Source organism: Pipistrellus kuhlii, unplaced genomic scaffold (assembly GCF_014108245.1).
Source record: "Pipistrellus kuhlii isolate mPipKuh1 unplaced genomic scaffold, mPipKuh1.p scaffold_m20_p_10, whole genome shotgun sequence".
NCBI lineage: Eukaryota > Metazoa > Chordata > Mammalia > Chiroptera > Vespertilionidae > Pipistrellus > Pipistrellus kuhlii.
Window position 1 is genome coordinate 33,221,306 of NW_023425405.1, and position 25,598 is coordinate 33,246,903.

At 37.3% G+C, this 25,598-nt stretch overlaps 1 non-coding gene and 1 pseudogene across 1 annotated transcript; both read right to left on the reverse strand.

Annotated features, from left to right (window-relative positions):
• LOC118714578 overlaps positions 1-24,021 on the reverse strand; it is a 38,794-nt pseudogene extending 14,773 nt beyond the window's left edge.
• Positions 17,587-17,649, reverse strand: LOC118714612. Its single transcript, XR_004986620.1, has one exon. It is a non-coding gene; the product is annotated as a U7 small nuclear RNA (small nuclear RNA).
• Positions 24,022-25,598: the final 1,577 nt, after the last annotated feature.

The following is a 25,598-nucleotide window of genomic DNA, read 5'->3' on the forward strand; positions in this document are numbered from 1 at the left end:
TCAACAATGTGAATTCTTAATCTAGGTCAGGTACTGACTGCTTTTTAGCCAGTTTTATATGATTTTGGGTGTGCCCCACAAACTTTAGAGATTGTAGACAAATCCTTTTCCTGGCTAAGGCTAGACTAGGGTACATAATTACACAGAGATAGCAGCTGATAAAATCAAAAGGAGAAAGAAGAATATTTGGGGTGAAGGAATTTATTTTAGGACTTCCTATTTTTGAAAATAACATATACTCAGTGATTTACTTCATTAATCCCAGAATTAATACTTCCAGAATTTTCAATTTTAGAATTTCCATTTCCCTATTATATATTTTAGGTATTTTCTATTCATAGGGATACACATATGAGGCAGAGTATGAAAGAAATATTGCTTTGTGGTAGGAATTCTCTCTTAGATTTGGCTTTTTATCACTAACTGAACATTTCTTAAAATAATGATGGAAATGACATTTTATCTTTTGGAGTACCTAGTGTCGTGCAGTTACTTTGTGGCTTTCCTGAGCAAGAAGAGGGGGACTATGTCTTTTCAAAACACTTTTCTGGAGGAAAAGTAAACTATCATTCACCCAAGGTCATTTTATTGATAATCGAGAAGCCATTTAAGCTGATTTCAGCTCCTTACTATGCACTGTAAACAAAGTTTATTGCTATGCCCTTGTAATCCTGTTAGCTACTCAAACAGCCCTTGGTGGGCCACTTAACATGTTCCTTGTCAATAAAATGGAGGTAATAATAATACCTACTACTACTACTGGGACAATTATGAGGCTTCAGTTAATACATCTAAAGTGCTTAGAAGGGTAAATAATTAATAGTAAGTACTCACTACATGTTTTATATCATTCAAATCCTGTTTAGGGGTTCTATCAGCCACATTTTATGAAAGAGGGGACTGACCTACAAAAGATTTATGTGACTTACTCAGATGAGACCATCATTAGGTGGTGGAATAAGGTTTGGAATCCAGGCCTTTGGTCTGTTCAGTTTTTCAGATGTTCCAGTATCTTAATGTATTCATTATTAATTTTTAAAATCAGCTAAAATTACTACTTTGTGAATGCCAAATGGTTATTTTTTTTATATTATGCTTTTCTAGTTATTTATAAACTGTTTACCAAAAGCCATTTAAAAAAAAAAAACAAACAAACTCCTATTCCTTACATTGATAGTAGTAAAAATGGAATAACTACTTTGAGTGGAAGTATTTATATTAAAACTAGAGGCCTGCTGCAGGAAATTCATGCATGGGGGGAGTGTCCCTCAGTCTGACCTGTGCCCTCTCGAAATCCAGGACCCCTTAGGTAGGGTCGCTAAGCCTGACAGGTGACCAGGGCCTATCAGGGCTTTCCTTCCCCCTGGCTGCCAGCAGCTGGCCCTGCCCTTGCCACTGCCGCTGCTTGCCATCTGTGTGGCACTGTCCCCTCTACCCCTCCACTGGTTGCCTCCCTCTGTGGGCGACAGTCATGGTTGGCTAGCCTGGGCCTCCCTCTGTGGTGCCCTGCACCCCTGCCACGGCATCACTGGCCGGTGATCAATTGTGGGAGCTCTGCAATCAATCACTGTGCAGAGGGAGGCCCCGCCCACCCGCTGCTGCACTGCTGGCCAGGTGGGGTGATGGCGGGGCCCTCTGACCAATCCCATCACACCCGCCTTGGCTAGCCTGGCGCCAGTATGTGTCAAAGTGTGGTTGTCCGAAAGGTCATCTGGATAGTTGTTCTGCTGTTTGGTCATTTGGTTGATTTGCATATTATGCTTTTATTATTATATATAAAATACTGTAGCTTGTCTTTTTTTTCAGGTTTTTTTTTAAAAAAAAAATATATATTATTGATTTTTTACAGAGAGGAAGGAAGAGAGATAGAGAGCTAGAAATGTCGATGAGAGAGAAACATCGACCAGCTGCCTCTTGCACACCCGCTACCAGGGATGTGCCCGCAACCAATGTACATGCCCTTGACCGGAATCGAACCTGGGACCTTTCAGTCCGTAGACTGATGCTCTTCCACTGAGCCAAACCAGCTTCAGCTGTAGCTTGTCTTTTTTAAAAATATATTTTTTTTATTGATTTCAGAGAGGAAGGGAGAGGGAGAGATAGAAACATCAATGATGAGAGAATCATTGAAGACTGCTTCCTGCATGCCCAGGGCATGTGCCCAGGACCAGAATCGAACCCGGGACCCTTCAGCCCTTAGGCCAATGCTCTATCCACTGAGTTAAACCAGTGAGGGCTGGCTTGTCTTAATGATTCTCAATGTTAACCAGTCAGAGTTTTAAAAATACAATTACATTTTGAACCACAAAAAAATAAAATAAAACAGAAAAATATTTGACCCAAATTTTGCTTTTATAGATAAAAGGAAAATTCCGAACTCCAGGAGGTTTTGTTTTGAACATTGTGATTTATTTGTATCACCCAACTTATAAAAACCAAAAAATGTACTAGGTGCTGCACCTTCATATATTGGAAGCAAGTATTCCCACAATATGGGTACTCCAATTTGGACTCCTCCTCTTAGCTATGCTGATAAAGATGTAGGACTTAAAACCCTCATTCTTATGTATAAAGAAGAAGCTACTAGGTGGGTGTTGCCACAGTGGGTAAAATGGGAGACTACCCAGCAAAAAGAACTGGTCAGCTGGCATTTACTGAGATTTCACTGTACTTTGAATACAAAAAGGTAACAAAATCATGATCCTTTCTTTACACATTTCTGAGGTAGTATATAAAGAAAAATCTTAAATTACTTTAAAAAATTAATATTTCCAAGTTGGTCCGAAGGTTGTGGGTTATTGTTAAGCTGATTAATAAAAAATTAATATTTCCAGATGTTTTGAAAACTTAAATATTGATTTCAAATTAAGCCAAATAGCAAAAGGGGATAAAGTTAATAAAAAAAGTAAGAAAGCTAGGTTTTGGACCAGGTTTAGAAAAACAAACATCTTCCGTTGATGAACTCTGTTTGCTTATAGATGTAAGGTCTTAATTGATAGATCTTTAAAAGTGTTATTTTAGCCTTGCTCGGTGTGCTCAATGGTTAGAATCAGCCTCCAAACCGAAGGGTCTCTGGTTTGATTCCTGGTCAAGAGCATGCACCTGGGTTGCTATTTCCCTAGTTGGGCACCTGTGGGAGGCAACCAATTGATGTGGCTTTCTCAAGTCGATGTTTTTTCTCCTCTCACTCTACCTCTCTCCCTCCCTCCCCCTTCTCTTCCACTTCCTCTAGAATCAATGGAAAAAATAATCCTTTCTCCCCCGCTCCCGCTGAGGATTAACAACAACAAAATATTAAAGATAAGAAGCTGTGTGTTGTCTCTCCCTTGAGACTGGAAGCTATTTGAAGGCAAGGATTGTGCCTGAAGTCTTAGCATCCAGCACAATGCAAAATAGAAACTGAAAACTCCATAAATATTTGTGGGATTGGTTGTCGAGTCTTAATTTAATTGTAGCAGATATAGTCTATGTAGTTGTGTGTGTATGTGTGTGGGTTTGTGGCACATTTATAACAAGAAGGATACTCTAGTTATATGGTCAGAGAATGAAATCCTATTCATATAATGGCACATGGGAAATGAAAGGAAACTTAACTCATCCCCTTCCCAAGTCCTTAGTCTGTACCGATGGTGCAGTGGGGAGAGATAAACTGAAGAATATTTGTACCTCAAGTATTACCGGAGAAAGACTTGACCTGTATCTTGCAAGATCTTTAGGAGTGAAAGAGTGGCCGGTACAGACGGTGATGCACAGGTGTTCCCTGCTCCGTGCTGGCAGTGGCCTGTTTCCGACAGGCTGCTGCGCTAGGCACAATCTGGGGCTCCCAGGTGGTCTTCAAGGACAGTCTGCATGGCACTGCAGCCAGCTCATTCTACTGAGGTCAGAGAGAGGGCTCGGGCACACAACCAAGCATCCACAGAAGGTAGAAGTGAATGATTAGAGGATACGTGTTGGCACTTGGGAGAAAGGTCCCCGACTAGTGATAAAGAGATGATTAATTCTCTCAGGACAGTTGTGCTCTACTTAAGTCTACTTTAAGGTTAGTGGGAACTTTGATTTATTGTCCAAGAGAAAAGGTATTTTGCTAACACCTTAATATAATGTTTACTTAAAATTTAGCATATGACTGAATGTCTGCATCTAGGGATACACCTTTTCTATGGGATCTCACCATCTGTATTTTCTTTGAAGTCTCATGGACTGCTGCCCAGACACCAACAGAGACAATAGTAAGAATGGTGACCTTTTGCATCTCTGCTTGTGCTGGGTTTTGCAACTTCAGGCTCTTGCTAGACTGTGAACATTATTAAACTTAGGCCAGACATTCCAGCCTGGCTGGTACAGAAAGACCTTTAGCTCAATAAGAAAAAGATCATATTATTGTCTCCATGCCTACTTCCCTCTCTCTCTTGTAATGCCTCCCAATATGCAGCATCATCCTAATGACTTAGTCTGCTTTTTAATTGTATCTTCAAACTCTCTGGGATTTGTCTTCTGTCCTTCATCACACACACACACACACACACACACACACCACTCACCCTCACCAACCCCTTAGACTTTGTTGTTTTGTAATTTCTGATTTTGGGACACAAACTCTACATTTTTAAGCTCCTCAAATGAACTCTCTTTTGTGTCTCAACATAAATGATTCTGAAATTCACAATTTTTGTACTTAACTATCTCTGAAATAGGAATACATATTAAGTCCATGCTATTTTACCATTATGATTGGTAACTTAAAAACATTTTTGTAGGCATTAAGCCATGGTGTTTCTTAGCCATCAGGGTACCATAGACTACTAACATGGTAGCTCTACTGAGGAGAATCTCATTTCACATTTTCTTGAGTGGAGGCCTTTCACTTTTTCACAGGTCTCCCAGTGTGCCTGGCTTCCTTATTGGTGCATTCAGTTTCTTCTTTGAGGTCCACAAAACCCTGTGTAGACTCAATACCATCCATAGGATCACAGTACACTAAGGATTTACTTATAAATCTGTCTGCAACTCTAGCCTGTTTGTTGGTTTATATGTATGGACCATCACCCATTGATCTATTTATTCTCTTTTAAATAAAACAAGGTTTAGTAAAATTGGGAGAAATAAAAATTATATTGTGAAAGTCAATGACTTGGAATATGAGATGGCACTAAGGGGAAAAGTATTCTAAATGTCACCTGTAGTTTCTCTTATTCCTATTATGGCTCTTCCATCACTAGAGTTGATGTTATATTTATAATTCTAAATAAAGAGAAAATTAACTTGTATAAATATAATAACATCTTTTGTATTCATTATTACTTTAATTCCAATGAAACTTTTATAAGAATTTACTTGCTCATTTATGCTGGTAAGGCTGGTGAATTTACTCTTTTTGTTTTATTTTTTAAGTGCTGATGATTCTTGTACTATCCTGGGCTGGCTATGAATATATGTTAAGAGGAAGCTCTAGAAAGTGATGCTATAATCTTTATGGAAGCCTTATTAAATTACTATGATAGTACATTAATTTTCACGCATTCTTTTTATCTTTTCTAATGCCCTATGTGGGTGATTAAAACATAAAACTTACTTTAATGAGAATGTTTATAAATGGGGTATAAAACAAATTTTTAAATTGATTCTAACACAAACTATTTTATTTATCAATACAAATGCCATAATTGGAAAGCTCAATACTAACTTGTATATAGAAAGAATTAGAAAAATGTAAGTAATCAATAAAAACACTTTTAAAAAGTCAACTAAAATTATGTTTTGATACTGGAATGTCTACTTAGAGTTTTCACTTTATTCAAAACAAAATGTTTTTTGGAACAAAACTAAAGGATAGTACTTTTTTTGAACTATTGTTTAACTCTTGATTTATGTAGAACATGTTTTGGAATATAAATAGCTGAAATATCTATATAATTTTTAGAAATCATAAAACATTTTTATGTGATTGGGTAACTTCCCATGTACAATTAAAAACCAATGTATACTATGAATTTTAGGGTATTCTTTCCTATGTTTTTCTTTTGCAAGTGTCTGATGTGAACAAGAATATTCTTGAGTCAGTTTTCCCCACCCTCCTCATGCTCTGTGGGCTACATCTTTGGGGCCAGTCACTTGGAAAGTGAGATCTCTAGTATTGACAAGGGCACAGTTCGTAATCCCTTGACAGCCAGCCTGTCTTGAGCAAAATGGAAACTTCATGACAGCATCATATGCTTAGACAAATTTTCACAGGCATTGGTAGGTCCTTTTTGACTGTACTCCAGTTAAGAGTTGGATTGTGCAAGTTAGAGGAAAAATTGGTTAACATCAGAAAGATGAAAGCGAGAACTATATTGATTTTCTTGGGGCTACTACCGTGTTTCCCGAAAATAAGACATCCTCCGAAAATAAGACCTACTTACAGGTTTCCTTCTGAGTGAAATATAAGGCATCCTCCAAAAATAAGGCCCCCTAGGCTAAACATGAGAGATTTGGTCCACTGATTCTGAAAGAAATGGAGTCACAAGAAATTCAGATGTTCCAGAAGATGATGACATAATTGTCATTGAATAAATGAGTAAATTCTTGATACTGTAGGATTCACAGTTTGTCTGGTTTGTGTTGACAACTACTGTACTACCATACCGTATACAGGAAATAAATTTCCTTTATTTTCATTTAACAATAAATGTGTACCGTATTCTTTTTCATGGAAAAATAAGACATCCTTTGAAAATAAGACCTAGCGCATCTTTGGGAGCAAAAATTAATATAAGACATTGTCTTATTTTTGGGGAAACGGTAGTATTGCTGTTGCAGTCCAAGTTCTGTTTAAAGTGTAGAATTTGGAGGCTTACTACCTTTGAGTACAGAACATTTTTCTGAATTAGCATAATGCTTTCAACATTTTATACTTTTAAATGTACTTGGGTTCTCACAGAATTTCTTGATTAAATTATATTTTTAATTTGGGGTTATTTGTTGAAATTAAATATATATTTCCATTTATAGTGATATTTCAATGATTTATTTTTCTTCCAAAGAATAAAATGTCATATATTTCTGCCTGGCTCGTGGGGATGAATAGTAGGCTATAGAGAGTTTTGTTTGGTAGTTTACATATCTAGCTCAAATTCACCCTAGGCTTATCATGATCCAAAGCTTTTACTCACTAATGATTTTTTTCAGTCTTAAGGGAAAAGATTGGTGAAGGCAGACCAGCTCTTATTTTAATAGTATGTGTGATGACAAAGCAAGAATATTGAAATGTTAATCTCAGTATTTTTGTCTAGAAAGGAAAAGCATTGTAGTTCCGTTGGACTGCACGTATTTCTGACATGGAGATGTGACACATTCAAGTCAGGGCTCAGGGCTGGATTATATGGAACTCTGAGGTCACCTGATGCCTTGGTTCAGTGGAAATATGAATTAAGTCTGTAATTCAATAATTATGGGAACTTCCTATATAATCCTATTTCTTAATATGGAGAAAAAAGAAAGGAAGTTAATTGTAAGTAGGAGCCTGCCACCAAGGTATGTGTCCTTGACTGGAATCAAACTCAGGACCCTTCAGTCCGTGGGCTGACACTGTTCACTGAGCCAAACTGGCTAGGGCTTTGTTATCTTTTTCTTAATGCTGGCATATAGCCAGGTTAGCCCTAAACTAACCTATTACAGATATTCAATACCTGTAGATAACATAATACCAGGTATAGTTTTATTTATCTAAAATTTATTATGTGCTTTTAAAGAAGATTTTTAAATATAAGAAACATACCAAAATTCATATTTTTTAGTCCCCAAGCAATAAAATAAAATAAAAAAGAGTGTGCCTTCTTTGCATTTGGCACTTTTAAATAGGGGATTTTAACTTTTCTGCATGAAACTTTATTAGCTTAAGGATTAAAAATCTCAATGCTATTTCAATTGATGTGAAAAAATCTGGATATGTTTAACTGAGAGCTATTTATACCTTGGGATTGACTTAATTCAAATAAGTGGGAGGTGTTTTAGAGCCATTGACATACATTTGAATGAGATACCCAGATTTAGATGTAAGTTTAGTGACGTTGACTTTCAAGAAAGGAGAAATGGATTTTGACCTATTGTTTTACATGTAGCCACGTAGGCCTCAAAATCTCAAACTAAGACTATAACAAAATCCCAGCCTTCAAGCACACTTTGATCTTTGCTTTCATCAGTGCTAAATCTTGTTACCTCATACTGAAGAAACAAGAAACAGAAAAGAAAGGGAAAAAGGTTAACACAAAAGCTATTTATGTTAAATAATTTGCCACCTTGCTGGTCTTTTGCAATCTGAAATTTCCATTCTTCATGCATTTAATTTATGCACTGAAAACTAAAAATAAAGCTTGATTTGTGAAGCAAAGAAATAATGCTGGCAAAGGGGGATTTTTATTTGTTCTTTGGTGTGAATTGGCATAGGCATTATGATGAAGTTAAAATGAGAGGTTAATTGAAAAATGAGATAAACAAAGCCCCTTGAAGGTCTCTGAATAATTTCTCCTGGCAGCATTGACAGCCTACAACCATCAGGCACTAAAACCTACTATGAACTGCTGGAGGTTACAAAAAAAGAAAAAAAGAAAAAGATAAACTTAATTGTCTTACTGTTGCTTCCACCTCATTTCAGCCCAATTATAACTGGAGAAAGTCATCCTGTTTAATTTGCATTAATTCACCTCCATGGAAAAAGAGCTTAGACAGTAAATTTGATTAAAAAAATATATTATGGACATATACCTATTACAGTTCCCAAACGTATAAAATTGCTTGTGGAATTCCTGGATGACAATTCTCAAATTCTCCCAAGAGGCCTTTAAATTATATGTGTTAATAAAAATAGTCACCATATGTATCCTTAACATCTTGTGTTAAGTTTTGCATATGAATCATTTTTATTTTATCCTCACAACAACTCCCTGATGTGGACTTTTTTTCCACTGCCCCTTTTCTCAGAGGAGAAAACAGGATTAGAGAAGTTAAGTAGCAGGCTCAAGGTCATGCAGGTGGGGAGTGTTACAGCTGAAATTTAAACTCACGCTATCTGACATCAAATTCTTAGATACTATTATAACTTGATGATAATTTAATATGCTTATTTTGATTTTACAGATAAGCAAGTACCAATTGAACTGCCATTCTTTAAGTCAATATGAAAAGAGAAAGTACCAATACAATATGATGTCAATTCATTTACTCATGTTTCTTTCATGGCTACTTTTCCATGAGACATATTCACATTTCTATTATTAAATGGAAATATGTTTAGACCATTCCTTACCAACAGTAAACCAGCTGAAAATCAGAATAATGTTAGCTATTTTGTCTCTTGTGTAAAACCAAGCTAAGGGATGTCAGTATTCTCAAGAGGAGATTTCTTATTCTTATTTCATGCAACAGATCTGATCACAGTTAGAAAATTAGGTATCTCTGGACATGTCTGATGTCTTCTTTTTTTCTTGGAATGGTATATAAATATTATTTTTATTGCCATTAATTGACAGACTTGGAACAGAAGCTGAACCTACTCAGAACCATTTGTATTAATAGCTGCATTTATCCATAGAGGCCTTTATTTTCCAAGTGCTGGGCTCATAGCCCCCTTTTGTGCCTCTTCTGGTTCTAAACTATTCATAACGATGCAGAACATCTGGCTACAAACTATTGTTTCTCATTAAAAGGACATGTCTCCGAAGCTTTGGGGGATTCTTTGTGCTGAACAATGCAGACTCTGAACATTTTGCTCTTTTCATAATCTGTAAATGTGTGCTGTGGCTATTGCTTCTAGACTAAAGTACATGCTTGCTTTTTGCTCAGCTTCTGAACTTCTAAATATGAGATGGGAATGCAATCTGTGACTGCATATCCTTTTGTTTGGTTGACATTTTGGTTTCTCTGTCATGTCCGTTGTCTGCCATCAATAAATATAATAATGAGTGGTAATGACCCGAATCAACAAACATTTAGGAGTAATTTTAAATATTTTGCATATTTAAATTCCCTCTTAGAATGGTGAATTTTTGACTTATGTCAGGTTAGTTCAAGAGATAGAAAAATGAATTGAGGGTACAGATTCCTGTTTGAATCATAAACCTTCCTGGGTATTAATTTCCTCATCACTGAGAAGAGGAAAATTATATCTCCCTATTGCTTCCATAGGGCTCTCATGAGCTATATTATCAAGGCATAGGGGAGGATTTGGCTTTCTAAATTAGTCTTTCAGATCATTAGAAAAATTCTATTTGGCCTGAACAGTATGCATTACCTTTGTCCACATGTAACTACGCCATCTTGTCCTCCTTCCACTTTGACATTCTCAGCCAGCTTCGTAGGTTAAAGGAACAGTGAGATCTGCCTAAATGCAACACAGGACGGGGCGAAAAAAGCTTTCTGTTCTGATTACATGACACACAGTTTATTCTTGCATTATTATTTATTAATTATTATATTCTTTTTCATACAAACAACTTTAAACCTCTTTTTGCCCCACCCTGCATATTGTTTCTGCACAAAAAGATTCATGTGAAAACAAAACTGAGTGTGTGTGTGTGTGTGTGTGTGTGTGTGTGTGTGTGAGAGAGAGAGAGAGAGAGAGAGAGAGAGAGAGAGAGAGAGAGGGAAGAGGCAAAGGGAGTATTCTTTCTGAAGACTGGAGCCAATTTTCATTGCTGTAGCTCCTCAGGAAGGAAATCCTTTAAATTAGGATAGTTAGCATGGCTCCTTCATTGAAAGGAGAAAAGCAAATTACTTAGAGCTTTAAAATTACATTGTTTGCAGTTATAGACAATGGGAGAGATGGAAATATACCTTTATTTATGATCAATGCCCATTAAATTTCAGTCTGTGATGCCTGCAGTTGACTTTCAGAGAAAGGAGTTTCCAATAAGAAGAGCAGTGCTGGATATGAAAAGGCAGATAGCAGAAGTGGAAAAGAAAATAGTTTTCTGTGTCTAGCACCGATCAGTTCCTAGGACTCGGTTATTAAAGTTTTTATTGTTGGTTGTTGATTAACATATCTTTGGGCTGCCATAGTGCTTTTCTGGGACGGGCATACATAATTGTGAGATTGTTAGGATAAAACCAATAAAGTTATTCTCCTGAGAAAATGTTTCATGAGTGAAAGAAGTCTTAAAGTGGTTCTCAAGGTGGGTGATACAGTCTGTGGAAGGGACATAGGCATAATATAGATAGCAAAAAATAGCAACTCCCTGGAGATTGGCTTGGCAGGAACTGAGGATGAGACTGATAAACATTGGTAAATTAAGTCTCTGAGAAGGGGGTGTTTGAAATGGGTTAGATTAGAACTGATGTTATATATGTAAATGATTGTCTAAATTGCTCTAACCATGAAGAGATTGAATTTAGAGATTGCATACAAGTGTAAAGTTCTATGAATGTCTCTGTGATGTACATATAACCTCACTGGGAGACAATGTCGAAGTCTAACTTCAGGAGTCCAGGGCCAAGTTATCCATGAGATAGGCCTTTCCTGGTACAAATCAGAAGGCTTCACTCTGGGAACAGAGCTTAAGCAGGATTTTGAAGTTTTGTGTAGGAAAGAGAGAAGAGTACTAAGAGGTCCAAGGAAGTCAATAATGGTAGCAGGAAGGCCTGAAATTTGGAGAATCTCAGTAGCCAGGGTTCAGCAATGACCTGTCATTCCTACTGAGTGTGGGTGTGGATGGCTGAAAGGGGAAATGAAAGAAGCCAAAGGCACTTATGCTTACAAAGCAGTCTTGGAGCGGAAATCAAAATATCTCATTCAAATCCATTTGCAGTCCACTTGCCCTATTGGGTCCAGCCTCAATTTCTTTATCTGTATAGAGAGAATAGTAATTTTTATCATTTCTATCTCTTGGTGAAGCTTACTCTGAGTTTAAAAAAATGAGATGCTATATCTGAAAATATGTTGTAAACATGATGTCATTTATAGATGTTCTCAAATGGACAGACAGTTCAAAAATCAGATAAAATCCTCATCATCTTAAGGCAAAAAAAAAAAAAAAAAAAAAGAGTGGCGCAACTACAGTTTGTAATTTTTTTACTATGAGTTTGACAGTAAATAATTGAAGCCAAAAAGAATTAAAACCTAGTGGTCTTCTTTCTTTCCTTTTCTTTGCTTCAGTAAGAGTTTTATAGAAGAGAGCAAGAACCAGTCTGAAAGAACATGCAAGGACACTTAAGCTTAAATAGGAATATGATGGCTTTAAAAATGAAACATGAAAACTAGCTTTCCTTTGCCAGCTAAATTCTGAATTTATTACCTTGTGCTTCTTCTATTAGCATTGATAATTAAAGCAGTATAAGGAATGTATTGCATTTGATTTTAATAGTGTCATGTTAGCTGCTGCAGGATCCTGGGCCTGATCTCTACCCCCTCTGCAGGTAAATCTTTGAGTTCACCTTTAACAAGCACATTCAACATTCTGGGAGAGAATCTTTAAACTTGTAGGTTTTCCAGTGATTGCTTAAGTTTCAGAAGCTCAAATTAGAGGATGACATCTTTTAGTCTTCTCACTACCCCCTGACCTGTTACAAAGTCTCAGCTCAAATAATACAAAGAGGTCTTTTTCCATTCACTAATTTTGAAGTGGTTTCTCCATGCTCTTTTCCTTCAGAGACCATGACCTTATATTCCTGAGACACTAAATTGAAGGGCAGAATTCCAAATCTAAGCCCCTTTTTCTCACCAGGGTGCTTGATCCCTGGGATCTCCAAAACCCAACAGTGGACTGGTGGCTGAAGCCAACTTCTACCTTACCACTACTAGCCTTGCCCTATCCCTGACACTTTGATCTTTGTTGCATAGCAATTTAATTGATGCCTTATTTACCAGTTGGAATCCATGTCTACTTTCTCTACCCTAGCAGCCTACCTTCGGAAACTCCTTCCTTTGTTTAAGGATCTCTTAGATGGAAGCTCCTGTGTGGGCTCTCACTTGACTGGACTCACTCTGTGCATACTGAGGGCCAACTAGGAGAGTCTGAACTTGGTGAGGTCTGTTAATGAAAAAGCCATTGAAACATGTAAAGAATTTTTGTGAGTTTATTTGAGCCAAACTGTCGACATATGCCGGGAAGCAGAACCTCAACGGATTGAGATAATGCTCCGAAGAATGGCGGGTTAAATTTCTTTTTATACACTGAAATCAAAGGAGGGACATAGGTGGGTTACATGAAGTTTATTGGTGATGGATTAAGGAGGCAGAAGAAAGCCAAGTGGTGAGAAAGCCCTGGGATTGGATAAAAGTAAAATGATGGAAGGTGTACTTAGGTGAGTGCAGGAACAATTAACATGATAATGAAGGAATTTGAGGCATCTGTCCTGGCATAAACCACATTTGGTTGTGCCCCAAGGGCTCCAGAAAAAGGGAAGTTACAAGTTACCCAGACATCTCTTAGTATGTTATCTTAGAGCAGTGTTTTTCAACCTTTTTTGGGCAAAGGCACACTTGTTTCATGAAAAAAATCACGAGGCACACCACCATTAGAAAATGTTAAAAAATTTAACTCTGTGCCTATATTGACTATATATAAAGTAATTCTCTTGAATAGGAATCAAATAAACACAAAGAAAGTATTTTATAATTACTTTATTATGAAATATTAAGTAAACAAAATAGTGAAAAATTATAAAATTCTTGTCTTGTCTGCACCTACAGCACACCAGGCAACATCTCGCGGCACACTAGTGTGCCACGGAACAGCGGTTGAAAAACGCTGTCTTAGAGGCAGGAAGGCAAATGGTCTCAGTAAAGAAGATCTAAGTTGATCTTTGTCTGGGAAAATATCAGTCTAGGACATGACTACCCACTATAACCTGCTTGTAGTTAGATATTTAATTTTCAAACCATCTTTTGTGGTTATTTTAGGTCTCTGAGTTTACAAGACTGCCACGCAAGTCTCCCCTGAGCTTGTCAGGTTAACATGTGGCTCTTTTCCTTCACAGGTCCAAACATAAAACAGTTTTATTTTTCCTCAATTACTATTTCAAACATATTTGGTCAAATCTTACTTTCCTTGTTATCTTTCATGTCCTTTTGGGTGGCTCCCAGACTTTATGTGATTAGAAAATGTAGCCCTGTCTAATTCAACTTAGTTGTGTCTCACATCTAATCTAGGCCTCATCCTCATTCCTTCAGAATTTGTGAGGATTCAGCCTCAGGGACTTGGGGGGAGGGGGGGGGGCGCGCGAAGATTAATGGTCTGCTCTCCCGTTTCCTCCCTTTTGTCTCCTGGCTTCCTCTGGTGTATTCAGGAGGAGGAGTTAGAGAGAATTTAAGTCTTTCCATTTATAGAGAGGAGTTAAAAGTCTTCTCACTTACCTGGGACTGGAGGAAATTTCTCTCGACTATTAGGCTTCTCTGGTTAACACTGACTAGCCATCACTGCTCTCTGCACAAAAGGCATCTAAATATTGTCTCTCAGTTGAGATTCACTTGTGAATTCCTTAGACGGCTCACTGGAGCTTCATCACTGCACTGCATGTAATGCAAGCCAGCCTGCTCTGACTTTCTCTTCAGCACTCTTTCAACCCTCATATCTTCTGAAGTGTTTACTGGTATCCTAGGAAGCGCAAGCATCTTTGTCATGACAAAAATGCTCCCCTAGCCCATAGGTTCAGAGGGGATGTCAGCAACTCAGGTGCATAACTAAACTTCCAACCAAGGGAAGGAGCTGGTCCTCGTCCCTCCCCCATTTGGTTTGGTGGTAGTTGTGAAAAGTATTCTCTCCCTATGCTGATAATTCCGTATTCCAACTAATATTTCTCCAACAGTTTTCATATCTCTATGGGAAGAGGATGGGGGTGAGGAGGGGATGTGAAAGGGAGTGGCAGAGCCACTTAGGCTAAGTTCCATTGAGACCCAGGGAAGACTTTGACCCTCCATTGCTTGTAGATTCTTTACAAAGATGCTATATCAATGATTTGCTTAACTCCAGCTTTGAATGCAACTTGTAGGATTGCCAGATAAAATATAGGATACACAGTTAAATTTGAATTTCAGATAAATAAGGGGCAAATATTTCATGGAACGTATTTAAACTGAAGAGCTTTTATAACTTGTTTATTGACATTGAACTTTAACAGGGCATCCTATGTTTTTATTAGTTAAATCTAGCAATTCCAGATGCAAATTGACAATACAGAGCAGCAGAAAATCCCACTTTATATTTTATTACTCTTAGGTGCCAGTCCCATGCTAAGCATTTAACATAGTTTATGTGTTATTTTGCAGGCAAGTATTATTACCAACTTGCTACAAGGGAAACTTTTGAAACTCAGAAATACGCATAGTGACTCAAATACACAACTGGTCAGGGCAAGAGGGAGGGTTTGGTTTCAGGTCAGTGATCCTTATGTACTCTTTATCGCATTCACTGTTTTTGTTTGTTTGTTTGTTTTTTTGTTTTTTTCCTGCCTACTCTCAGGCCCAGGAATCCCACTGTCTGCCCTCTATTTTGGATTCACAGCAACTTATCACTCCCACTGGTCATATTTCTCCAACTTGGGTTTTTTGCTCCCACCACTGATGCAGGGCTGTAACTTTCTCCTGGAAGTTACCTCTGATTAAGTGCAAGTGGATAATCTTTATTGTTTGGTAGCCAAAGTTCTTATATCTTTTTTTTTTTTTTTTTTTTTTTTTTTTTTTTTTTTTTTTTTTACTTTGGAGAGTTGATTGGCAGAGACTTAGAGGAAAGTTGAAGGTCTCCTCTGCTTCTTTTTCCCTTGAACATAAAACAAGCCCTATTTGAATGACATCCTCCTTCCTCTCTTCTGAGTCCCACTCAGAGTCTTTTCCAGGGTGTGAGTGTCAATAAGAAAAAGAGCTCTCAGAAAACTGAAGGAGGTGCTTGTCCACCACATCTACAAGCACCCCGGGTTCGTCCTGGCTTTCTTCTTGCCAAAGATCCCTGCTCTGTGATGCCTCCCATGCCAAAGATAAATGAAGACAGTTTTAAATCAGTAGTCCACTGTTGCAAGAGTAGGTTTATGTGAAATTCATCTGTGTTTGCTAACTGGCACTTTTTGAAGTTAGGATTCTACCCTCCCATTAGAGACTGAGACACAGGGACCTCCTCTTCAGATGCTGGTTGGAACAAGCAGCAAATTCCTTTTAGATACCTTGACTTTTCTCAGGCAGGCACTTTAAGGAAGGTAGGGCCATTCTCAGCTAGTGGCCTAGAGTTGTTAGAAACTATGTTAGTGTTTGTTCAAGTCAGGGTTGAGGCTTAGTTGAGAAGAGGGCTCAGTGGAGCCTACCTGGCTAGGTTGGTCAATGACAATTTGTCACATTTAAACTTCAGCAGAAGGAGGGATGACTCTGTGTCAGGCTCTGGACTTTTTTCTCTGTAATTAGTTGGTTCTGTGTATTAACTCCTAAATTCTAGTCTATTCAGGATTTCTATAGTGGCTCGTCTTGCTTTCTTTCACTGCTCATCCTTGCTGTTTCTCAGGGATAGTTCTTTTTTTTTTTTTTAATATATTTTATTGATTTTTTACAGAGAGGAAGAGAGAGAGATAGAGAGCTAGAAACGTCGATGAGAGAGAAACATCGATCAGCTTCCTCCTGCACACCCACTACCGGAGATGTGCCCGCAACCAGTGTACATGCCCCTGACTGGAATTGAACCTGGGACCCTTCAGTTCGCAGACCTACGCTCTACCACTGAGCCAAACCGGTTTCAGCTCAGGGATAGTTTTTAAGGATTGGGTGAGGAATAGTACATGGGGTATAATATGACTGATGAAGAAAAAATAAGAGTACAGTTTAAGACTACAGCAGACACATTCAAACAGTAACTGAAAAGGAAATTTAAAAATATAATTTGGAAATGTATGAAGAATATAACAAAAACAGTAAATGAATGGGGAGGAAAGAAGATTTACAGAAAAATTTTGTAGAGTCAGATCTACTAAAGATTTACATCCATTACCTGTTTTAAACCAGTGTCCAAGTATAATTGAATAAGTGCTATATAGTAATTTATTGATATTCTCACTACTTTCTCTTAAGTTGTCTGAAGACTGTTTAGTGAAAAAAGATGCTGTCTTTGGATAAGTATGTGATGGGTCAGTGCTTTTAGGTGTAATGTAGAGGTTCACTATTGATTAACACATTATTTATGAGACCATTTATAAAGGAGGCATGAAAATATATTGCAGCACCACTGGTAATACATTATAATATGCTGGACATTGTGAGAACAGTGATTAGATCTAACCTAGTATCAAGGAACATGCGATATGTCTTAAATCTTTGAGGCAATTTAAGGTAATAATGAAACATCCTTTATTTTTTAATTTTGGTGTTAGACATACCTACAAGGTGCTAGAATGTCATACCAGCTCTGTGATATTGATTAATTCACTTTTCTAAGCCATAGTTTCCTTAAGAAAATGCAAAAAGTAATGTTGCTATCCAAGTGGTGAAAATGAAATGATTTGCACACTGCAATAGCTCAAATAGTACTATATCATCATCATTGTCATTATCATCATCGTCATCATGATTATTGTCACCAGTGGAACATTTGGGTAATGAGTGGTTTGTGTTTTTTTTTTTTTTTTTTTTTTTTTTTAGGCGGGGGGCTTTTGGTAAAAACTGGAAGACCTGCTAGACAAATTTGAAAAGAGATGTAAGCACTGGGGTATGTCCTTTCTAATAAGGCAATGCTACTGCAGTTATTATCAATATTAATGGCCTTGTTTAAGAGAACACTAACATGCTATGACAACTATCTTAAATTATGTTCCTATACCTATCCTATATAATAAATGTAGTATATATATTCATCCTATATAATAAATATGCTAAGTGTAGGACTGTTCGTTCGACTGTTTGACCACTCACTACGATGTGCACTGACCATCAGGGGCAGATGCTTTGACCAGTAGGTTAGCTTGCTGCTGGAGTCAGGCCAATCAGGAATGGAACAGACAGGCCAGACATGCTGTAGAGCCCTCCCACAGTAGGCATGATCATGCACCACGGGGTCCCTTGGCCTGGCCTCTCGGAATCTGGGGTCTCTTGGGGGCATGTCAGAGGGTCAGTTTTGGCCTGATCCCTACAGGTCATGCCGAGGGATCCTAGTGGTATATGAATCTGTGCACAGGGTCTCTATAAAAGTCACAAAAGAGGGTCAAACAAGAAGTTAATGAGGAGTGAGTGTATTTGAATTTTCATTGTGGTTTGTTATCCTTTGTTCTGGAACTTGGGAAAGGCATTTCATCTTTCTAATCTAAAAAAAAAATTATCTGTAAAATGAAACATTTGGAGGAAATAATTGTAGATATCTATTTCACTCAAAGATTTATTTTAGCTATAGTTATCTATATTCAGAATGAACTACTAGAGTAAAATTTCTACAGAGTTAAAAATAGTCATACATAAGTTAAAAAGTCAACTGTTTATGTCTTTAGCTTTTTCCAATTCATTAGCTAAAGTCCTTGCAGTTAGGGTAGAGAAAAAAGTCTAAAATGAGAATTTTATTTTTCTATGTTTTCAATAAAAAGTGATTCTTATTATGAAATTTGTATTTGTCTATTGTATCAAACTCAGAAAACAGGAAGCTATCAAGAAAAAATGAAAGTCACGCTATTTATTCTCCCTTACAAGTTCTTCCCAGTTTTCCCAAGGATAATCATTCTTGAAGTTAAACCGTGAACTTCCTAGACATTTAAAATGCATATATAAATTCAGTTATAAAAAATAGGACTATGTAATATTTGCCCAGGATTATTAATACTTTCATCCTGCACATTTTTAGAATCATATAACATGATTATATTTTCGTTTTTGACAGCTGCATAGTATTCTTTTGTAAAAAAGAATCAATTTATTTATACCAAATCCAAAACAATAAATATTTAATGTTGTTTGGAATATCTAATTATAATAAACAAATGTTTCCTAGGAAATGTGGGTGTATGTAAATACATGTAAATATATACATATATATTTCTATTTATGTATTAAAGTGCCTATTTATGCAAACTCAATATTGAGTATTATTATTCTTTTAAATCTGAGTCAAAATGCAAAAAAACTATCTTATTGACCCTTTCATTTTTATTTATTTTTATTAGTAGTGAAGTTTAATATATCTTAGTGTGTTTCTTAGCTATACTATGGTACTTGTCTATTTCTTAAAAATTGTGTAAGAGCTCATTTTTTATAAGCATATTGACTACCAGTCTGTTCTAAATATTATAAACATTTTAATCTTCGTTTTCTTTTTTAATTCGTTTAGGTAACATTTAGGAATTTTATATATCAAATCTAGCAGCTTCTTCTTTTAAGGGTTGTGACTTTAATGTCCTGTTTTCTCCAATCAAAGATCATAAAATTATTCATCAAGATTTCACTAGGTACTTTAATCCATTTGGAATTTATTGTGGTTTCTATAAAATGCTCACGTCTACTTTCAGTGATCTCTACCTAGACTACTTGGGTTCTATAGTTACTCACGTATGTTGGAGGGGATCTGAATCAATGAAAAACCTGTAATAAGACAGTGACTAGTACTTCTGATGCACTCCTGACAGCTAGCACTAGGCCCTGCTGCTCCTCGCCCGCTGCCTGAGTTGTCTACAACACATCCCAAGGGGGAGCCTTTGTGCTTTAGTAAATACATCTGATGCTACCCAGGCCACTCCTCTCATTTGTAGTCTTTTGTCCCACCTCCATAGTTTCTGTCTTGATCATACAAAAAGCTGTGTGGTGAGGTGGTCAGAAAAAATTTTTAAAAAACTGAAAAGAATTAAAAATTGAGCTACGCAAAACAAAAATCCTAAATATTACTAAATTTGAATCGAAAATATTTTCTTCTATGCATAGGAAAGAAGTTTAAAATTATTCTCTGGTTTCTCAATTATTGGAATACACTTACTTACCAATGGCATTCAGATCCATATATGAAGTTGAGGACTTGAATGGAAAGTAAAAAGAACTGTTATATATTATGTAGATTTTTTTCTGCAGTTGTTGCAAGCCAGTATGTGTCAAAGATAACATGATGGGTACTACCAAGGATTTTCCCATCTTTATTTATCAATTGGTCATATTGTTCATTTAATTAAGTTTGCATTTACCTTCACCTCTTTGTACCATTCCTTTGCAGAACCCTGTTATCTGGCCATTTGGGGATCAAGGTGAATAGAAAGGGTGGTCCTATTTGCGGCTAATCATCAGTATATTGATATTTTTCTAATATCTTTCCTCGGTAAAATAAGTAATTATATGGAATTGTATCTTGAGTAGAAGCCACTTGCACTAGGCCAGTAGTTTGTACTTAAGCATAGAAGGAGAAATGAGCGTTCTCCAACAGTCTCTTTCTTTGGCTGATAATGCTTTTAAGAATGCTTGTATGATAGGCAGAGTATAAATGTGAAGTCCTCTTAAAAGAGGTTAAAACGGCTCCCAACTACTCTTAGAGTACATATTCCAGGCTAAACATATGGCCTTGTCATCACAATTTTCCACATTCCCTTTCTTGTGGTTTTAACGTTCTACTTTTATTTATTACCAGAAGGCCTTATCTCTCCAGCCTGCTGCCACAGGCTGCGAGGCCAGGATGTAGTGAAAGCACAAAGTAATGAAACAGATGATCATAAAATAGAAGGCAAATGGCCACAGCCTCTGTCTGTGTTACAGCTGCTCAGGTTCTATAGCCTGAGCCAAACTGTGCTCGAGAGACATAATGTCACACAGCGCTCATCATACCTCCATTCCGTTACCTTTGGTTTCACCAGAAGACCTTCAACTCTGAGAATGTCAAACCTTTCACAAACCTGAAGGAAAAGTGTCAGCTAATGGAGAAGGGAAGGAAGACAGCTAGAGGACCTTGAATGCTAAGAGGCCACTTAAAGGGCAAATAGAATCTCAAGTGAAGAAATGTCATGCAAATGAAATGTCTGGTGGGCTCAAGGTGAAGGAAAGTGAAAAGGAAAAGCAATGAACCCTGCTAGAGGATATGGTCTTCTGCGATTTTTCCCCCTCCCTGTGCAACCCTTAGCCAAGTTATCAAACCAGAGCCTCATGTCCGGGAATGAGTGACTGACAGGTGGTTGACTGCAGCCAAGTTGGAGGACCGTTACATTAGTACTTTCCAAAAGCTGGTCCAGCTTTGGCCTAACCCTGTGAGTTGTAGTTAGTGCCAGGGATTCCCAAGGAGGTCTGCGTCTGTTCTTTCTTTCCCCAGGCAGAGCAGGAGGGGGAGGAAGAAAGAGGAATTTGATTCATAAGCCCAGATGCCATGTACAACCATCTCCAGAAATTTTGCATCTTCATAACGCGGCTTTAATATTTCTATAATAAGATATTTGTTTTTGTTCTTGGGTTGATAAAGATTTTTAAGTGGCACCGTATGGTGTTCATAAAAGATAAGTAACTGAGAATTTTAAGACATGATTGGTGGGAGTTTCAATTGATACTACTACAATTTGAAGGACAATTCACTGGCATCCATTATAATAAAAATGTATTAAATACTTTCACCTTGCATTCCACATTTAAGGATTTATTGTATGGAAACACTAATATGAATAAAGTGATATGTTGTAGCATTACTTATAATAGTAAAACAAAACAATCCAAATACCTACTAAGATAGATATTATTAAATAATAAAAATGTAAAGTAGTCATTAAAAAGTAAAAAGTAGAACAATATACATTTCAGTTGCTGGGATATGCCACTTAGGAGCCATGTGAACTTGAGCAGATTATTTTATATCTCCGTGCCTCAGCTTTCTCATTTGTGTGACAGACATAATAATAGTTTCTACTTCAAAAAGTTCATGAGAAGCAAATGGGGAATACATTGTAAAATATTTAGAACATTGTCTGACACATAGATCATGAATGTTACCTCTTTGCAGTTATTATTATTATTTTTGTATTGACATGGAAAACTAAGCAAGATAAAGAAAACAAAAAAGGAAAGTTACAAGAGTATAGATTATATTAGTCCACAAATGAAAAACAGTAAAGTAATATTTATTATATTGATAATTCTTGTTTGTGGGCTGTGGGGTTATGATGGGCTTTCACATTTTACCTTACATTTTTCTAAAATGTTTGAATTTTATTACTGTCGAATTTTACAAGAAGCTTTGTGAGATGCAGTGAATATTCACCTCTACGCCCTCATTTTTCTTGGATTCTAGAAGGAATTACCATGATGTTTCATATAGTCCGAGTTTCTGGTAGAATTTGGAGTCAAAGAGTAATGAAAATGCAGCAACCTCTCTCAAACCATGGTGAAGAACCTGATTTTTTTTTTTTTAGTAGATAATTTTTAGATGTTTTAGGTTCAGAGCAAATTGAATGGAAGGTATAGAGATTTTCCACACACTTTCTGACTCCAGATATGCAAAAATTCCCACCATCAACATCCTGCATCACAATGGTACATTTGTGATAACCAATGAACCTACAATGACATATCACCCATTATCACCCAAGGTCCATAGTCCATATTAAGGTTCACTCTTGGTGTTGAATATTCTGTGGTTTTTCACAGTTGTTAATAACTTGTTGGCATCATTATACTATCATCCAAAAATAATTTAATTGATCTAAAAAATCCTTTGTGCCCTTCCTATTCACCCTCCTTACCCCTGACCCCTGGCAATCATTGATTTTCCTTTACTGTATCTAATTTTTTATTTTGTTTTTAAATTTTTAAATTTAAATTTTTTATTGTTTAAAATCTTACATAAATCTCTTCTCCTCCCTTGACCTCCTGCCAGCTGCTCCCACCCCCAGCACATGCCCTCACCCTCCTACTATCTGAACCATTGGTTATGCTTATATGCACGCACACAAGTCCTTTGGTTGATCTCTTACCTCCTGTTTCCCCGTCCCTGCCTTCCCTCTTAGGTTGGACAGTCTGTTTGATACTTCCATGACTCTGGATCTGTTTTTGTTCATCAGTTTATATTGTTCATTATATTCTACAAATGAGTGAGATCATGTGATACTTATCTTTCTCCAACTGGCTTACTTTGCTTAGCATAATGCTCTCCAGGTCCATCCATGCTGCTGCAAATGGTAAGAGTTCCTTCTTTTTTTTTTTACAGCAGTGTAGTATTCCATTGTGTAGATGTACCATAGTATTTTGATGATGAGTGACTTTAAGCATGTTTTCATATGTCTTTTGGCCATCTGTGTTCTCTTTTAAAAGTGTCCATTAAGGTCCTTTGTCCATTTTTTTTTTTATTGGTTTGCTTATCTGAATTTTTCTTTACCAGAATATCATATAGTTGGAATCATACAGTAGGTAGTCTTTTTAAATTAGCTTATTTCACTTATTAATGTGCATTTAAGTTTCCTCCATGTCTTTTCATGGCTCAATAATTTTTATTTTTAGCATTGAATAATATTTTACTATCTGAATGTACCAGAATTTCCATATGTATTCACATACTAAAGGACATCTTGGTTGCTTCCAAATTTTGGCAATTATGAATAAAGCTGCTATAAACATTCATATGCATGTTTTTGGGTGAACATGTTTTTCACTCAATTTTTTAAAACACAATTTCCTGTGTATTACAGACCAGTACTTTCAAAAAAAACAAACAAATGGAAGTGAGTTACCAGCACAATGGGATAAAAACAAATAGATACAAAACACAAATTCTGACTTTATATTGCTCGATTTAACAAACTTATAGTTACCCTGTCAATTTGATATCAAAATTTTCAAATGCTTGCTTTAATTTTTTCTATTTATTTATCTTGGACCAGGAATAGTTTGTGGATTGGCCCCAGTCTGCAGACCTCATTTGAGTAGCACTTATTAGGGAAACCAGGATTTATGAGGAAAGGATACCCCCTTTTTTTGTCTTGAAAACTCGTACTTACCATGGCCTTTAACAACCAGCATTTTGCCTTCTCTCTGGCCCCTCCAGCCTGGCCAGCTGCCTGTCTTTGATTCCGGAAGTGGTGCTGCTGGGCTCTGGCTGGGCTGGTCTGGGCCCCTTTCAGCCCAAGGTGTGCTGATGCCAGCTCCATGGCCCCTACATCTGGACCAGGCCAGGCACATACCGTCACTCAGCTGAAGTTAAGCGGAAAATACATCTGCCAAAACCGGTTTGGCTCAGTGGATACAGCGTAGGCCTGAAGGGTCCTGGTTCGATCCCAGTAAAGGGCATGTACCTTGGTTGCAGGTACATCCCCAGTAGGGTGTGTGCAGGAGGCAGCTGATCCATGTTTCTCTTTCATCGATGTTCCTAACTCTCCATCCCTTACCCTTCCTCTCTGTAAAAAAATCCATAAAATATATTAAAAAAGAGGAAAATACTTCTAACTTTAAGGAAAAATAAGCAGTTATCTTTCCCCCTGCAGATCCCATGAGTCAAATAACCTTTTAATATGAGGTAGAACTTGGTTACTATTTTGTATATACTGTAGATTTAGCTTTGCATTGGGTCAGCTTATGTCTTTCACTTTGTATTCAGGTTCATCTTTTTTTATTCATGTAATTTCCTCATCGTTTAATATTTTAGCTAGAAATTACCTGACACTCCTGGATGCTGAAGTAGCCATCTTATCCAAACAGCAATGCAAATAGTTACCAAGGAAGGGACGGGGTCCCATGTAATTAGAAATGCTAGGTCTGTGTTACTCGTCATATGATTGCACGCAGATGGGTGGGAGGGGACTGCATGCAGCACCAGCTGCAGCAGGGAGGCTGGGGCTGGGGCTGGGCCTGGGCAGGAGCAGAGACACAACACACGGAGAGGCTGGGGCTTGGGGTGGGCGGGAGCGGAGAGACAACACACAGGAGTGCCTGCCCCCACCCCAGTGGACACAAAGTGGCAGCTGGTGCTAGGTGGGTCAGGTGCGGGGTCTGGTGCCCCACGGAGTGCCTCCTTGTGAGATTTCAGTCTCATGCTGGGCCTCTCGTGTTTTAATGATTGGAGGATCTATCTGTTTGACCCATTTATAAATGAGGTGGTCAGAAACTCCGGAACACAACTTCACATTAAGGCTAACTAAATTACTTATTTCTGCATCCTATGTTGCTGTAGCAGTTGTTTTTGAAGTGGGTGTTCAAACCTTCCCTTCCTTCCTCAGCTCCTCAGTGATTTCTCCTACTTTGGAAGATGTCTTCAAAATTACTGTTTTTTTTTTTTTTTAAGATCACATTCCGCTCTTATCATTTCCCTTCTCTTTCTTAAACTGTTTCTTTATGCATTCCTTTAGTGTATATAGTAGTCTTTTAAATTCTACCTTGACTTCTTAGGCATCACAAACTTATTTTCTCAGTCTTTTTCTTTCTTGACATCGTTAGGTATTTATGTAGATTATTGCTTCCTACCTGCACCCTCCTCTTTTTTTTTTTTTTTTTTGATATTATATTGCCCCAGACTCCTAAACATCTTAAAATATCTGTTTCCTAATTTCTTCTGTGACCCTATCTCCTCGGTTAGTTCATTAGACTAAGGTGGTAGCAAGGAGGAAAAGTTGGAAATAATTGGATCTGAATTGGGTTTGGATATAGAGCTGATAAAACTTGCTGATGGATTTGACGAGGGGATAAGTGAAAGGACAATCAAAGATGAGTTCTAAGTTTTTAGCTTGAGCAA